Here is a 17,107-nt window from a genome sequence, read left to right on the forward strand (position 1 = left end):
TCTGGGCTGTTTCATAATTAGGGCTCACTCATACAAAAACTGTTCCAGGCTCTTACAACATGCAAGCTCTCACCTGGCTCTCAGAGGTGATTTCACACATGACCATCATAGCTTCTGCTGCTGACTGCCAAGTACACACTGGGCAGCTCTTTCCTGGCACTGGAGTCGGTGAAGTAAGGCTAAAAGCAGCAACCACAGCCACGAAAAGTCAGCTGGAGTATTGTAATGCTGGGTGCTATATCTCAGCATGTTCCACTCAAAATCTGCTACAGTTGTTCATTCATTCAGTGCTGGTTTGGGCTAACCTCAGACTTCCACGGTTCAGTAGAGCTCACTTTCACCATCTCCCAATTTCACTCCTTTTTTTTTTTCTTTTATCATTTGAGATGCGCTTCTTTGTTTTTCTTTCATTTGTATTACTGCAGCTGCTAGAATTTAATACATGATTGCATTTTCATCAAGAAACCAATGTTTTCTCTGCCCTCTTGCTAAACCTTTTTATGTCTGTACCTGGTGCTAGCTTCTGATTAGAATTATTAGCTAGAGTACCAGAAAACACAATATGCCATCAATAGAAACATGACAGCAAATAAGAGCCAACTGGCCCATCCAGTCTGCCCATCCACAGCAACCACTATCTCCTCCTTTCCCTAAGAGATTCCATGTCGGACACAGTCCTTGTCTCCACCACCTCTTCCGGGAGACAATTCCAAGCGTCCACCACCCTTTCTGTGAAAAAGTATTTCCTTAGTTACTCCTGAGCCTATTACCTCTTAACTTCATCTTTTGCCACTCATTCCAGAGTTTTCCTTCATTTGAAACAGGCTCACCACATTAATGTCACAGAGATATTTAAACATCTGTATCATATCCCCCTCTCTTCCGCCTTCCAAAGTATACGTATTAAGAGCCTTAAGTCTGTCCCCATACACTTTATGACACAGACCACTGTCCAGATTTGTAGCTGCCTTCTGGATCGACTCCATCCTGTTTATATCTTTTTGTAGGTGCAGTCTCCAGAATTGCATATGGTATCCTAAATGGGGCCTCACCAGAGACTTATATAAGGGAACTATCACTCCTTTTCCCCTGCTGGCCATTCCTCTCCCTATGCACCCGAGCATCCTTCTGGCTTTGACTGTCGTTTGGCCACCTTGAGATCATCAGACATAATCACCCCCAATGTACAGTGGTGACGCATAGCAGGGATGGATATTCAAATATCTTAGGGATATATATATATATACCCTGTATAAAGTGGCTTTCCTTACTACAAGATGTAGCAGTGAACTAGCTAAGGGGCCCTTTTACTAAGCTGCATTAAGCAACTAACATGGGGTTTACTGTAGTTCTGCCCCCTAATGGTAGTCTTGCTTACTACCATGATAGTCCTTCACTGCACAATCAAGATGGCATCGCCATCTAATGTGATGCCTCTGCCCCCTAGTGGAAGCCTCGCAGTACTAGCACGGTATAACAAGACTACTGCTAGGGGCAGAGGTGCTGTATTGAATAACAGCACCAACCCATGTGGCAGCAAAAACAACCATTGCCACCCAGCCCCCCTTGAACTACTGCTGAAGACTCCCAGGTAGGTCACTGGAGGTGGGTTGGAGAGGGAAGGGTACAGATCTGGAGGGGCAAGGTTTGGAGTTCAGGCAGGAGTTTTGTGTGGGGGGAACCATATTGTCATCAGGTTTTGGGGGGGAGTGTTGAGAAGATGATAGGGGTGGGGGACTATCTTGATTGGCATTGGGGTATGTGGGGTGTGTCAGGGAGGTGATGGGAGTGGAAGGACTGTCTAGGTTTACAGGAGAATTGTATCATTGTGGTGGGTGGGAATATGGGACTTTGTCTTGGAGGTGGAGCAGGTATCGGGGGGGGGGGGTGTACCTCTGCGGCAGTGGGCTGAGAACCTGGGGAACTGGGTTCGATTCCTACTGCAACTCCTTGTGACCCTGGGTAAGTTACATAGCCCTCCATTGTCCCAGGTACAAACTTAGATTGTGAGTCCACTAGGGACAGAAAAAGTACCTGCATACAGTATATGTAAACTCTGCCTACAGAAAGGTGATATATCAAATCCATGACCCTTGACCTTTATTAATTTTCTATGGGTCCCCACCATGTTACATGTAGTGCATGATAACACAGTTGCTCCCAAACTATCTGACATTGTATGTAATGCTACGTCTGTGATGTGTAAAGGGGGGGTACACTTCTACCGCTAGGGTGAGGGAGCCACCAGGCTTGCTGCGCCCAGACTTCTGGAACAAACATTGCTGACTCAGGAACAAGAAGGATTTATTAGCAGGGGAGTTCAAACCCCTAAACTCTGCTATAATGTCCATCAGGGTAAGCCCCCCCCCCCCCCCCCCCCCCCCCACACACACAAACCTTAGCCCCCTGTTCAGAAAAATACGAACAAACAAAGAAAAGAATAGAACAAGCAATCCTCAGGATATAGTTTCTCCTGATAGAAAGCACAGTCCTTGGAATGCAGTCTTCCCCAAACATTCAGTGTTAACCAGACCCAAAGCCTCAGCAAACATGCAGTTCCCCTAGAGTTCAGGCCCCATAAGGGTTTTTTTAACTTCTCCTCTTTCCGCAAGACAGTTCACCATCCCACAGTCCAGCCAGTCTCCCTGGCCGCTCCTTGCATCAGAAAACTATACATCCTCATTAATAGTCTCTGCCCCTGTTCAGCAATAGCCAGCCAGCCGCCCGCCCTTTCCTCTGTCTTGGATAACCCTTGGGAAAGTAGAGCTGGCAGTTCCTCCCCACCTCGCAAGGCCTCCTCCCTAGGGCCTTCTCCTGTACCTTCAGGGACTGCATATGGCCACCTTTTCGGTCTCCCACTCCATGGAAGCTGGCTCTTCTTCCTTAGGCTGCTCTAGGGCTGGACCCCTTCCTCCACATACTCCATGGCATCTCTCTCACATATCTCCTCTTTTTTCTGATGACCCAAAGCCTCCAGGAACTTTCCCCCCCTTTCTCACAGCTGGGGGGAATTATATATTGACTAGTAAAAAAGACCCGTTTCTGATGCAAATGAAATGGGGGCTAGCAAGGTTTTCTTCTGTGTGCATGTGGGAGTGTGTGTGTCCCTGCCCTCTGCCCTCTCTCCCTTCCCCTGTGCTGTCTGTCCTCTCTGTCCCCTCCCCCCTTGGAGTCGAGTCCTTCAGTGTTAAGTTTCCTGCTGTGCTGTGTTTGTGTTACAGAGATAGTGAAGGCTTCTGCCCTCTCTCCCCTCCCCCCTCTGAGTCCTTCACTGTTACAGAGAGAGCGATTTGATTTCGTGCTTTGCTGTGTTTTCCTTCACTGTTTGTGTTACAGAGAGAGCGAGGGCGGGGCAGACACTCATGGGGAAACCAGATATCTCTCCCCCTTCACACTTCCGGTTGGAGGCTTCATTTAGAACGTTGGTGGTGCCTTTTATATATAGAGATGGTGAATCCAGGGAAACTGAGCTTCATCCTTCCATCTCCCTCTAGTAGGGAAGGGAGTACCTAGCTCACTCGGCCTTGAGCTGGGCAGGGAGCTCCCTTCCCCTTTTTCCGGATTCCCCTCTTCTCTGTCTCTTGCAAGGACTTCTGGGAACTGTAGTCCAGGACTCAACTGCTTCTTTGGGGAATACAGAATGTCAGCCTTGTCACAGCTGCATTACAGAAGTTGCAGGGGCTGATCCTTCATATGGCAACAGGTTATGAGTGAATGCAAGGACTAAATCGATACACAATCAAAGGTCATATACTGACCCCTTCTGTCTCTGGGTTCTGCACCGAAGACAGCCTAAGAACCTTCAGTTGCTCAGTCCTTGTGATCACTGGGCAGCCTGTTGCTGCTGCCTCCCCCAGAATCAGTCCCTATAATCTCCCCCCACTTCAGGGGAGGTGGTCTGGAGGGAAGGAAGCCTGGGAGGAAGAGAAAAAAGACAATGAATGCAAATCCATGAGAGGAAGGGGTATAAAAAGTGCTTGAGAGGCCACAGATGGATGTTTGCCTGTTACCCAATATTATATTAATCTGGCTCTGTCCTCAACATGGCAAATTGGTCTGAGTTGGTCTCATTTTTAAAGACTTTTCTGCTTCCTCTGAGTGTGCCAGCCACTCGGTAGACGGTACCTCTGCTATTCCATTCTTTTAGTAGCTAAAGGAAAGATATCAGACCAGTTAAACATCTCTGTTGAAGAGGTCTGATTTTTGCCATGAGAAGGAGGTACAATTGCTTAGAAAAAAAAAGAAGAAAAACTTACCCTGGCTTCCAAGTCTAATTCCAGGAAGCTGCAGGGCTGCACTTGCCTTTTTTAAACTTTCCTCTTATGGTCCCAGCTGTCTCACCGTTTCCTGTTTTATCTGTAACAATACACACATAGGACATCATTCCTAAAGGACTTCATCCCATTCTGTGTCAATGAAAAAATGTGTTTCTTGGAGAATGCTTATGGGAAACAGGGATAGATGAAGAGTTTCTCACAGGTCTCCCACTTAGCCATCTCTCTCCTCTTCAATCTGTTCAAAATTCTGCTGCACGACTAATATTCCGCCAGTGTCGTTATGCTCATATTAGCCCTCTCCTCAAGTCACTTCACTGGCTTCCTATCCGTTTCCGCATACAGTTCAAACTCCTCTTATTGACCTATAAGTGCATTCACTCTGCAGCTCCTCAGTATCTCTCCGCTCTCATCTCTCCCTACATTCCTCCCCAGGAACTCCATTCACTGGGTAAATCTCTCTTATCTGCACCCTTCTCCTCCACTAACTCCAGACTCCGTTCCTTTTATCTTGCTGCACCATATGCCTGGAATAGACTTCCTGAGCCGGTACGTCAAGCTCCATCTCTGGTCGTCTTCAAATCTAAACTAAAAGCCCACCTTTTTGATGCTGCTTTTAACTCCTAACCCTTATTCACTTGTTCAGAACCCTTATTTTATCATCCTCACTTTAATATTCCCTTATCTCTTATTTGTCCTGTTTGTCTGTCCTAATTAGATTGTAAGCTCTGTTGAGCAGGGACTGTCTCTTCATGTTCAAGTGTACAGCACTGCGTATGTCTAGTAGCACTATAGAAATGATAAGTAGTAGTAGTAGTTTTAGGGGCTCTTTTATCAACATACGGTAAAAAGTGGTCTTAGTGCATCCTTATGCAAGTTACAGGGGTAACATGGCCGATTTTTTTTTTTATTTTCTGCATTGATGGCTATGAGCTAATTTTCCCATTAGCACCTGGCCATCAGTGCATGAGCCCCTATCACTACCAATTTTGTATGCTAATTGGTTAGCAATGTAGCTGTGCTAAGTGATTAACGCAGAACAAGTTCACTCACTGCCCCAGACCCTCCCCGGTGCTAAAAAATAAATTTTAGTTAATTAGCACATGGGTAGCACACACCAATCCCTAAATAACCATGGGATGCCTGAGCACGCCCTGCGGTAAGGCATTTTTAGCTGCAGTAAGCACACTTTAGTGTTTACCGCAGCTTAGTAAAAGGACCCCTTAGAATGTGGGGCACCCTGACATCGTCTCTCCAAAGGCCTGAAATATCAAAGGAAGACCCAGAGAATCACCTTCTGAAGCCAAGTCATCTTTATGCTCCAACGTAGAAAGGGCCTTTTGGACCTGTAAAAGTGAAAAAGAAATATTGCCCACTGGTACTTTTTACCCTTGGGATTTGCAGCAGTAAACAAAGCAAAACTATGCAGGTGCTTTTGTCTTGGTTGTTGCCCCCCCCCCCCCCCCCCCAAATGTTTTTAATTTTCCATTGATATCTGTGCCTGCCTTCTCTATAGATTATTATTATTATTGTTGTTGTTATTATTGTTATTAATAATAATTTACAATTTTGATATATCATCAAGCTTTAACAGATCACAGTAGTTTACAAAACAATAAAATATATAAAATATTTTAAGTATAAATAACTCTTGTAAAAATGGGAAAGAACATAACAATCAGACAAGAGAATCGTACCATCAAAAATAAACATTGCTTACCCCCCCCCCCCCCCCGTTTACTAAGCCACATTAGCAGCTGCCGTGCACTAATGCTGACACAGTCCATTCACTTTGAATGGGCTGTGATAGCATTTGCCATGTGGCAGCCACTACCATGGCTTAGTAAACAGAGAGGGGCATAATTGAACGAAAACGTCTATCTCCGTGGGCGTTTATCTCCGAGAACGGGTCCGTGAAGGGGCGGACCGAACAGTATTTTCGAAAAAAATAGATGTCCATGTTTTATTCGACAATTTGTGAGCTGGGCGTTTTTGTTTTTCAGTGATAATGGAAAATGAAAGCGCCCAGCTCAAAAACGAATAAATCCAAGGCATTTGTTCGTGGGAGGGGCCAGGATTCGTAGTGCACTGGTCCCCCTCACATGCCAGGACACCAACCGGGCACCCTAGGGGGCACTTTTACAAAAACAAAAAAAAAGGTAAAAGAGCTCCCAGGTGCATAGCACCCTTCCCTTGTGTGTTGAGCCCCCCAAATCCCCCTCAAAACCCACTGCCCACAAGTCTACACCATTACTATAGCCCTAAGGGGTGAAGGGGGGGCACCTCCATGTGGGTACAGTGGGTTTGGGGGGGTTGGACGACTAAGCATTAAGCAGCACAATTGTAACAGATGGGGGGGGATGGGCCTGGGTCCACCTGCCTGAAGTCCACTGCACCCCCTAACAACTGCTCCAGGGACCTGCATACTGCTGCCAGGGAGGTGGGTATGACATTTGAGGGTGAAAATAAAAAGTTGTGAAACATCATTTTTTGTGGTGGGAGGGGGTTTGTGACCACTGGGGGAGTCAGGGGAGGTCATCCCCGATTCCCTCTGGGGGTAATCTGGTCATTTAGGGCACTTTTTGGGGCCTTATTCGTGGAAAAAACAGGGTCCAAGAAAAGTGCCCTAAATTCTAGCTACAAACGCATACTTTTTTTCCATTATCGGCGAAAGGCGTCCATCTCTCCTCGGCCAATAACCATGCCCCAGTTCCACCTTCGCCACGCCTCTGACACGCCCCCGTCAACTTTGTACGCTTCCGCGATGGAGTGCAGTTGAAAACGTCCAAAATCGGCTTTCCATTATACCGATGTATTTGTTTTTGTGAGATAAACGTCTATCTCCCGATTTGGGTCGAAATCTAGGCGTTTTTCTCTTTCAATTATAAGGTGGAGAGGGGTTACAGTAGAATCCTGCAGGCAATTTCAATAAGTTCCCCTATCACTCTGAGCACTGCACACCAAAAGCGTTAACAAAAAAATGAGTCGAACAAAAACTGTTTAGAGCAGAGTTTCTCAAGCTGCTTCTACTGTACCCCCTAGCCAGTCTGTTTTTCAAGGTATCCTTGATGAATATGCATGAGTTAGATTTGCATACAATGCCAACATCATGAGTATTCAACCCTTTCACTGGCTGTGATAGACTACAGCTTAAACCTGAACATCACTGTGAAGACTCAGAACACTTGAACCAAAATCTTCTTTAATGCAAATTCAAACAAAAAAAATGATTTACAGTTAGATCTGTTGGACAAGAGTCTCTGCCTTGCAGAATTAGGAGTCTGTTCTCTACCAGCTCACTCTGTATACAAGAGCTGGGAGGTCTCAGCATCAAGCCGAGAGAGTAGATGCTATAAATACTTATAAACCGATAAAACCTTGGTGATATTACAGTAGCTTGAAGAGGGAGAATGCAACAAGGTACAGCAAGTCAGCTTACAGTTCTTAGAGAAAGCGCATGCAGATTCCCTCCACCCCACTGAAGAGAGAAGCTGCCAGCTACAACTCAGCATACATAGGGACAAGGGCCAGCCAATAGAAAAAGTCCCATATGGCATAGGGAACAGGGACATGTGCTCAGGAAGACCCAATCACAGAGCACTGCAGGAAGACTAAGATTTGTAGTCCAAAGGCACTGTAAACTGTTACAAGCAATGCAATCTGATATAAACAAAGTCATATATATACAACAGGCAACCTGCCTCTATGCAAATGGGGGCAGAACAATGAAGACAGATGTAGGCAGTGCCTATATGGCATGCAAATGTTTTGCATGCATATTTGTAGTAAGTGCTTTGAAACCCAGACTGGCTAGGATTCTAGGAGTGACTTTGAGGAATGCTGGTCTGGACTATACAGAATCACATGTTGATATGCATGGTCCATTTTCTTTCTCTCTCTCTCTCCTCTGGGCCACGGCCCACATGAGGCCCCAAGTCTGATCAGAACTGAAGTAGGAACAGCCTGCCAGTGAGTTTTGGGGCCCTATCCAAAATGTCTGCCCTGAGCCCCAATATGTATAATACCAGTCTTCTGTCTCTGTCACTGGGAATGCCTCAAAACAATGCAGGCAAAATGATGCATGCTGTTGAACAATGTGGGTAACTGTACTTGCATTGCCAGTGGGTAATTTTTAAAGCTTCCGTTTCTGCAGGTAGAATGGTTTTATACCCACAGAAATGGTTTTGATGTCTTCCTTCTGACTATAGAAATTATTGGTGGTAAATAGGATCCCTGTTTTCTGTATTCTTTTCTGAACATATATCTGGTATACATAGAATTGTAATATGTAATAACACATAGCCCCAGTGGTAGGGTTACCATATGTCCAGATTTCCATGGACATGTACTCCTTTTCAGGGTACTGTCCGGGATTCCGTCTTTTTTTTTCCCAGCCATCATTTTTGTCCAGATGGCGGATTGATAGTTGGACTGATTGATGGGCTTGCCTTCTCCCTCCCCCCCCCCCCCCAACATACTGTAGCGCACTCTGGTGGCCTAGTGGCCTTTTGGGAGCAGGAAAGAACTCCACTTTTTTCTACCTGCTGACCCTGACCTCCCTGCTACCGCCGCTTCTTGAAAATAGCTGCCAAGACGTCAAGTGGGGGCTTCACGAGACTTCACTAAAGACTTACAAGGCCACCGCTTGAAATCTCAGCAGCCATTTTCAAGAAGCAGCAGCAGCAGGGAGGTCAGTAGCAGTGGGCAGAGTGGGGTTCTTTCCTGCTCCGAAGAGGCCACTAGACCACCAGGGCTGCAAGGTAAGACAGGGAGGGGATGGGAGGAAGAGAAGGGGGCAAGCTGCTCATGGATGGGAGGGAAGGGAAGGGAGAGGAGAGGGGGCATGCTGGACAAGGAGGGGAGGGAAGGGAAGGGAAGGAAAAGGGGGAAATGCAACACATGGATAGAAGGGGATGAAGAGGAGAAGGGGACATGCTACTCATGGATTGGAAGGAAAGAAAAGGGAGACATGCTGCTCACGGATGTTTGCTTTTATGGAAATGTATATCTTTTCTAATTTTATATTTAGACTATGGAAGAAAATGCATTTCTGTTCCTTTTACCAGTATTTTCACTGTTTATAGAATCTGGCTTTCTTGGGGGATCAAGTGACTGTGCGGCTGGGGCAAGGCCAGGGATGGGGCGGCATTTTATTTTTTTGTGTCCTCTTTTTTGACTCCGCAAATATGGGAACCCTACCCAGTGGCATACTAAGGGCAGGGTGGTGGGTGCAGTTTGCCCCAGGTGCAGGCAGTAAGGGGGTGCATGGAGCATGTATACAGATATTGGCTTTGCTGTCTCTGCCCCTTCTGACATGAACTTCCTGTTCTGGGACTGAGGACTGGCAGAGCTGACAGTGCAAGCCAGAAGGAAGGGGGCATTGCAGCTGGGGGGGGGGGGGGGTGATCCACTCCAGCCAGCAACTAATTAAGTACACCACTGCAAAGCCCACACTCGAGGTGTAGCAGCTGATCTGTACTCATTCATGAACAGCTCAAAGGCTGCAGAATAACGCTTATGCAAGAGCTCATGTGATTATGCTCATTATGCTAAATGAAAACATGTAGTGTGCATTATTACAGGCAGCAGTTTAATAACTTAAGCTTCTAAACAACAGAAATTAAAAAGGACTTTTAAAGACCTCACATCTGCTATTGCTTAACTGTTTTGTGCAGTAGTGTTAAAATATTCATCTTGCATTAAAGTCTATGGGTTTCAAAATTGCTTAAACATGTTTCTTCTGTAAACTGGAAAATCAGAGCCCTGATGTTTGCACTGAGCACTAATGGCATCAGTACGATCAATATGTTTTAAATCACTTTACAGTAGTTCTTTTTTTTTTTTTTTTTAGCCTAGCAGTGCCCTCTGCTCCTTTTGGAATTTCAGTTCAATCTATTTTAAATTGGCCTCTATTGCAGGGGTATAAAATATAGAGACTGCAGGCCCAAGACTCTGGCAAGCAGGATATAATCAGCCTAATATGGGTGATGTCATCTGTGATGGCACTGGGTCAAATCTGCTGTCTCAGAGCCTAGAAATGTCTAGAAAAACTCTCTGAACATGTGCAAGTGTTCCTTCTACTGTGACTGTTGCTCCTCCTCTTCCTCAGTCGCTATCCACCCAGCCAAATGGACAGATCATCTCCCTCTTTTTTGTTTTCCTATGGCTGTCAGTGGTCTTCACTAATCTTTAAGTTGGGGCCACTTTGGATCCAAATTTGCTGAAGGAGAGCCGCCAGATATTTTCCTATGTGGGTCACAACACTGCATAGGAGCCAACTTTTCAAAATTATTGGGGGTGCTAAGCCCAGTGGAAATAACCCCTCCCTGGACACATACAAGGAATTTTCTCAATATTGGGGGTGCTCAAGCACCCACAGCACCCACAGAGTCGGCTCCTATGCTGACCAGTGTGTGTTGGTGGTATCCATCCTCACTAGTCTGTGTATCTCTCAAAAGCTCACAATTACCTAGGCTTATGCCACCAGTCTCTCTCTGTCAAACCTTCCCCACCACTGCATTCCATACCCATGTATCACCAGTCTCTCAAATCCCATGTCCGACCACTTTCTCTCAATCCTCACCTTGTAATAAAAACAAAAGTCTATCCATTCTTTCTGCTCTCCGTCATTCCCCCAAATCCTCCTGAACCTCCCTCACCCAATCTCGGAATCCATGCTCTTCCATTCCCAATCCAAGCCCTGCTTTCTGCAAGGAAGAGACCCCATGAGTAAGCTGAGGGTTGGCCTGGATAACTCCAGGCTTGGTGCAGTGGGTCCATTTCCAGACTAATCCTCAACTCAGTCCAGGAGTCTCTTTCTTGCTGTATAATCATGATAGTGACAACAAACTGCAGAATGTCAGATAAGCTTATTAGTTATAAGCCAGGAAACATATACAAGAGGAAAAACACAATGAATAAGGCAGGCCTACATAACCATAAAAATCATTGATATTTTCATGTTAATGCAGACCAAATGCATTACTTCCACCAGATCCCAGATAAGCCAAGGGTGATCTAACCCAAAGAGTGAGATTTGCCACCACAATGAATGAGATTGAAAGCCAATGATGTGTGGGGGGGGGGGGGGGGTTTCTCATGGAAAGGTCAGTGAGGGCATCTGGGGTATAAATGTAGCATTGTAGAGGAGGGTCTGAGGCCTGAGGAAGGGTTGGTGGCTACATATATTGATAAGTAATGCCTACACATTACTAGAAATTACTAGCAGCTAGAATAATACCACACCTTGGTCACAGACAGACCCTCGACAAATATAAAACAAGCTGGCAGAGATCACTAATAGAGATATGAAGGCAAAAAAAACGAAAGCTTCAAATCAGACTCGCCACATACAGCAATACTAGAGACATAGGGACTGAAATAAAAGATATCAGAAATGTGCATTTCCCAAAACTGAAAAAATTTTCTGCAATTGTTGTCTGAGCATTTTATGTATCCATTCACTTTGGTCCTAGGGTCTCTTTTCTGCTTTTTTCAGTTTTTCACCATAACTATCTTTCCAGGATCTCCTGTCCATTTGACATTTCTTCTCTTTCTATGTTCACCATCCATCTTCCCTCTAAGTCCCTATCTCTCCTGTCCAGTATCTCTCCTCTGTGCTCCTGTCTCTATCCTTCCCCTGTGTCCCTATCCATTTCCCTTTATCTCTATCGGTCCCCTTTCGTCAGGCATTGCCCTTCTGTGTCTAGCATTGCTTCTCTGTGTCTTTGTCTCTATGCTCCCTCCCAATCCAGCTTCTCTTCTCCATGCAGACAACATATGAAATCTTCTGCCCAGTGTGCAAACAGGATGCTACGAATTATTAGAAAAGGGATGCAAAATAAGACCAAGAATATTATAATGCCTCTGCATCGCTCCATGTTGCGACCTCACCTTGAGTATTGCGTTCAGTTCTGGTCTCCATATCTCAAGAAAGATATAGAGGACTTAGAAAAGGTTCAAAGAAGAGCGACCAAAATGATAAAGGGGATGGAACTCTTCTCATATGAGGAAAGACTAAAGAGGTTAGGGCTCTTCAGCTTGGAAAAGAGATGACTGAGGGGGGATATGATTGAGGTCTATAAAATCCTGAGTGGTGTAGAACAGGTCGATTTTTTACATTTTCAAAAAGTACAAAGACCAGGGGACAGCCAACATGGATTTAGTGAAGGGAAATCTTGCCTTGCCAATCTATTACATTTCTTTGAAGGGGTGAACAAACAAGTGGATAAAGGTGAGCTGGTCGATATTGTGTATCTGGATTTTCAAAAGGCATTTGACAAAGTACTTCATGAAATACTCCAGAGGAAACTGGAGAGTCATGGGACAGGAGGTAGTGTTCTATTGTGGATTAAAAACTGGTTAAAAGAAAACAGAGAGTAGGGTCAAATGGTCAGTATTTTCAATGGAGAAGGGTAGATAGTGGGGTTCCCCAGGGGTCTGTGCTGGGGCCGCTGCTTTTTAACATATTTATAAATGATCTAGAGATGTAAGTAACTAGTGAGGTAATTACATTTGCTGATGACAAAAAGTTGTTAAATCACAAGAAGATTATGAAAAATTACAAGAGGACCTTATGAGACTGGGAAACTAGGAGTCCAAATGGCAGATGATGTTTAATGTGAGCAAGTAGAAAGTGATGCATGTGGGAAATAGGAACCTGAACTATAGCTACATAATGCAAGGTTCCACATTAGGAGTCACCGACCAGGAAAGGGATCTAGGCGTAATCGTTGATGATTCATTGCTCAGTGTGTGGCGGCAGCTAAGAAAGCAAATAGAATGTTAGGTATTATTAGGAAACGAATGGAAAACAAACATGAGGACTTTTTAATGCCTTTGTATCGCTCCAAGTTGTGACTGCACCTTGAATATTGTGTGCAATTCTGGTCACCTCATCTCAAAAAAGATGTGGAGGGGCATAATCGAACGCGAATGCCCATCTCCATAGACGTCTATGTCCAAAACGGGTATGTGAAGAGGCGGGACAGACCGTATTATCAAAAAAGATGGGTGTCCATCTTTCGTTTTGAAAATACGGTTTGGACGGACCAAATGCCATGGATTTGGTCCCTTCTGCGATGGGCGTTTTTTGTTTTTTTTTGCGATAATAGAAACTAAAAACGCCCAGCTCAGAAATGTCCCAATCCAAGCCATTTGGTCGTGGGAGGGACAAATGTACAACACTACCATAGCTCTTAGGGGTGAAGGGGTACAGTGGGTTTTAGAGGCCTCCCATTTACCACCACAAGTATTACGGGTGGGGGGGGATGGGCCTGGGTCTGCCTGCCTGAAGTGCACTGCAGTACCCACTAAAAGTGTTCCAGGGACAGGACTTGTTGCTGGTGTATAACCTTGGCACAGCAGTTCACACCTGAAGACTAATCTCGTTGAAAACGTCCTTTATTTGAATAAGCACCTTTACTCATAGTTAACTGCAGATCAGAGGTTGTGCCCCACTGACAACGAGTCTTGCTGGCAGTGCTGTAGCGAGGGCTAATGGCACCCGGGGCGGATCGCCGCTGCGCACCCCCCCCCCCCCCGGGTACAGCACGGCGCGACCCCCCCCCGGACCGCATTCTTAACTGCGGGAGGGACAATCCACCCCGAGTGCACGTCACGTGGAGCTGCGTCGACCCCTCTGGTTCCCTGCTCTCTCTGCCCCGGAAGTGCAGAGGGAGCAGGGAACCAGTGGGGCTGGCACCGCCCCTCCCGCCCCCCTTCCTACACCACTGCTCGCTGGTACTGAGATTAGCAGTAGGTCTGAGCTGGCAGAATGGTGTACAATGCCCTCTTTCAGCAACATTCAAGCCAGGTAAGAACTAAGTGCTGTAACGTGGCTAACACATGAAAGGGATCTAAAAGTGTCTTACACAAATGGCCACTACCTCATGGACTACCGGAAACAAAACAGGGCACACTCTGACCCAGTAAGCAGAGGGAAAAGCACCATGGGAGTAGAGCCTACCAACTACCAACATCGTGAGCATTTAACACAAGCTAGTGGAATCACGGAGCCCAATACCCTACACCCACCACAATGCGTTGCTGATGTGACTCTGCAGTCCCCTTAACAGAAAAGGTGTCACACTCACCCGAGACCCGCATCAGAACCAGGGAAAGGCTGTCAGAGGATAGAACACATTCTGCTGTCATGGAGGTGGGTACGGCATTTGAGGCTGGCATACAGGCTGGCAAAAAAAAAGTTTGTAAAGTGGGGGTTTTTTTGGTGGGAGGGTCATCTGGTCAGTTGGGGCACTTTTCTGGGACTTGGACCTGAAAAAAAAGGGTCCAAATAAAGCAGACCAAATTCTCGTCAAAAACGCCCTTCTTGTTTCATTTATCAGCTAAAGACGCCCATCTCTCCTCAGCCGATAACCACGCCCCAGTCCCGCCTTCGCCACGCCTCCAACACACCTCAGTGATCTTTGGTCATCTCCGTGACGGACTGCAGTTGAGGACGCCAAAAATTGGGATTCGATTATACCGATTTGGGCGCCCACGGGAAACGGACACCCATCTCCTGATTTGGGTCGCAATATGGGCGTCTTTCTCTTTCGATTATAAGGCGGATAGTGAAATTAGAAAATGTTCAGAGAAGGGCGACAAAAATTATAAAAGGGGATGGGATGACATCCCTATGAGGAAAAGCTAAAGCGGCTAGGGCTCTTCACCTTGGAGAAAAGATGACTGAGGAGAGATATGATAGAGGTCTATAAAATAATGAGTTGAATAGAACAGGTAGATGTGAATTGCTTGTTTACTCTTTCCAAAAATACTAGGACTAGAAGGCACGCAATGAAGCTACAAAGTAGTAAATTTAAATTGAATCGGAGAAAATATTTTTTCACTCAACGTGTAATTAACCTCCGGAATTCATTGCCAGAGAATGTAGTAAAAGCAGTTAGCTTAGTGGGGTTTAAAAAAGGTTTGGATAGCTTCCTAAAAGAAAAGCCATTATTAAAATGGACTTGGGGGAAATCCACTGCTTATTTCTAGGGATAAGCAGCATAAAATGTACTGTTTTGGGATCTTGCCAGGTACTTGTAACCTGGATTGGCCACTGTTGGAAACGGGACGCTGGGCTTGATAGACCTTCAGTTTGTCCCAGTACGGCAATACTTATGTACTAAATTAAAATGTATTCTTCGATTTCCAAATGGAAATCTCAGTGCGATATATAGACTCTAGTCCTATGTGCATAAATGACAATAACCAGCTAGATGCTATTCTGTAAGTATGCATATATCTTCTATAACGGGTACTTTGCAGCTAGACATTCACATGGGCGGAGTCTCAACATAACTTATACTTCTATAAGTAACTTATAGAATACTGTAAATTATACACACCTTCCAAATCTAGGCACCAACTTTCCATTATAGATTGGGCCTCATATAAGCACCCTCTAGGTACTTAAATATAGGCTCCCCTTTATAGAATTGCCCTCCACATTCTTAGGTTGAAATTGTTCCATTATAATAACTCAGCAATGACTGGCAAAGTTTGGCATTTTTCCATTTTGTCTATTGCTCTGTGTGATTATCACCAGCTTCCATCAGTCCTTTGCATCATGCAATGATGGTTCTTTTAACATGCTTACTTGATATAAAACAAAGCTTCTATTGTTGCCAGCTGTGCAAGAGCTGGCTTTTGCCATTGCACAACTTATAACTGGCGTGGGCTCAACAGTCCATCACATGTTGGAAAATGTTATTTATGGCTTTCTAATATAAAAAAAATTGTTTATATGTCCATTGCACTTAGTTGACATTTCTTTTAGTTGTCTTTTAATATAAATGTTAGTTTCTATCACACTGCACAGCCAGCCGCAACAAAAGAAATGTTACAGTTCATCCAGAATTAATCTGTTGAGCTGCATCTTCACTGAAGTGTGGACAATGTCTCATTTTTAAATAATAAGATGCCTTGCCACTTACCTGATTTTCATAGTATGTCAAATATGTGCGGTGTGCACATATAAACAACCAGTGTTAAAAGTCTTTTTCTTCTCTAATTAAAACCTCTTCAGCTAAGGGAAGGAAAATGTAATGCCACAATACTAAAGTTTACCAAGGGAATCTGAGCACTTGATTGTCTTTCGTTACAATGAATGCTTTATTCACATATCACTTTCTCCCATTATTGCACTGAGAGCAGTCCATTCCATGTGCGTGTGGGCGTATGCTGGACTGCACAGTAAGGAGGGGAAGAGCCGGAGAGGGTGAGGGATAAGTGACATGGAAAGGCAAGACATGTCATGGCAGAGAAGCAGTGAGGAACTGTCTTACCCTCTTCTCCAGGGTTTTTACTTGCTAGACTTGCAAATCTGTAATTATCTGGTACGGTCTGCACCTGGTTTAGGGACTTTTTGATTAATCGTAGTTTTTCAGTTCTGAAACAAGGAGATAGATCTGATCCTTGGATACCAGAGTGTGATGTACCCCAGGGTTCGCCCCTATCACCTGTTTTATTAAATGTTCTCATGAGTACACTGAATAAGACATCTGTGGTTCCAGAGGCCTACTTATTCTCATATGCAGATGACATTTTTGTATGGTTTCCTACAGTAGGTATTGCTGAACACAATTACCTGGCTGTTGCTACGTGTATTTATCCTGTGTAAGATCATGGGCAATTGCAAATATATTAAAACTAAATGCCAATAAGACAAAGATTTTGTGGTTTAGCAATATTCCGGATGGAGTTGCTTCATCAATCCCCGTTAAACATCTTTCACCGTTTCCTTCGGGACGTGTTTCATCTATTCCTGTAGAATTGTCCCAATCTTTCCCTGTGGCGAAAACATCCCGAGTTTTGGGTTTAATTTTGAT

At 45.0% G+C, this 17,107-nt stretch overlaps 1 protein-coding gene and 1 long non-coding RNA gene across 2 annotated transcripts in view; one reads left to right on the forward strand and one right to left on the reverse strand.

The window, feature by feature from the left end:
• The window catches only part of RHOJ (ras homolog family member J), a 169,035-nt gene that overhangs the window by 66,473 nt on the left and 85,455 nt on the right, over positions 1–17,107 (forward strand). The window lies entirely within an intron of this gene.
• LOC115477851 lies at positions 5,181–16,185 on the reverse strand. The gene is made up of 3 exons (XR_003943388.1): positions 16,174–16,185; positions 10,813–10,816; positions 5,181–5,270 (listed from the first exon to the last, which is right to left on the reverse strand). It is a non-coding gene; the product is annotated as an uncharacterized LOC115477851 (long non-coding RNA).

This window comes from Microcaecilia unicolor, chromosome 9 (genome assembly GCF_901765095.1).
Source record: "Microcaecilia unicolor chromosome 9, aMicUni1.1, whole genome shotgun sequence".
Classification (NCBI taxonomy): domain Eukaryota; kingdom Metazoa; phylum Chordata; class Amphibia; order Gymnophiona; family Siphonopidae; genus Microcaecilia; species Microcaecilia unicolor.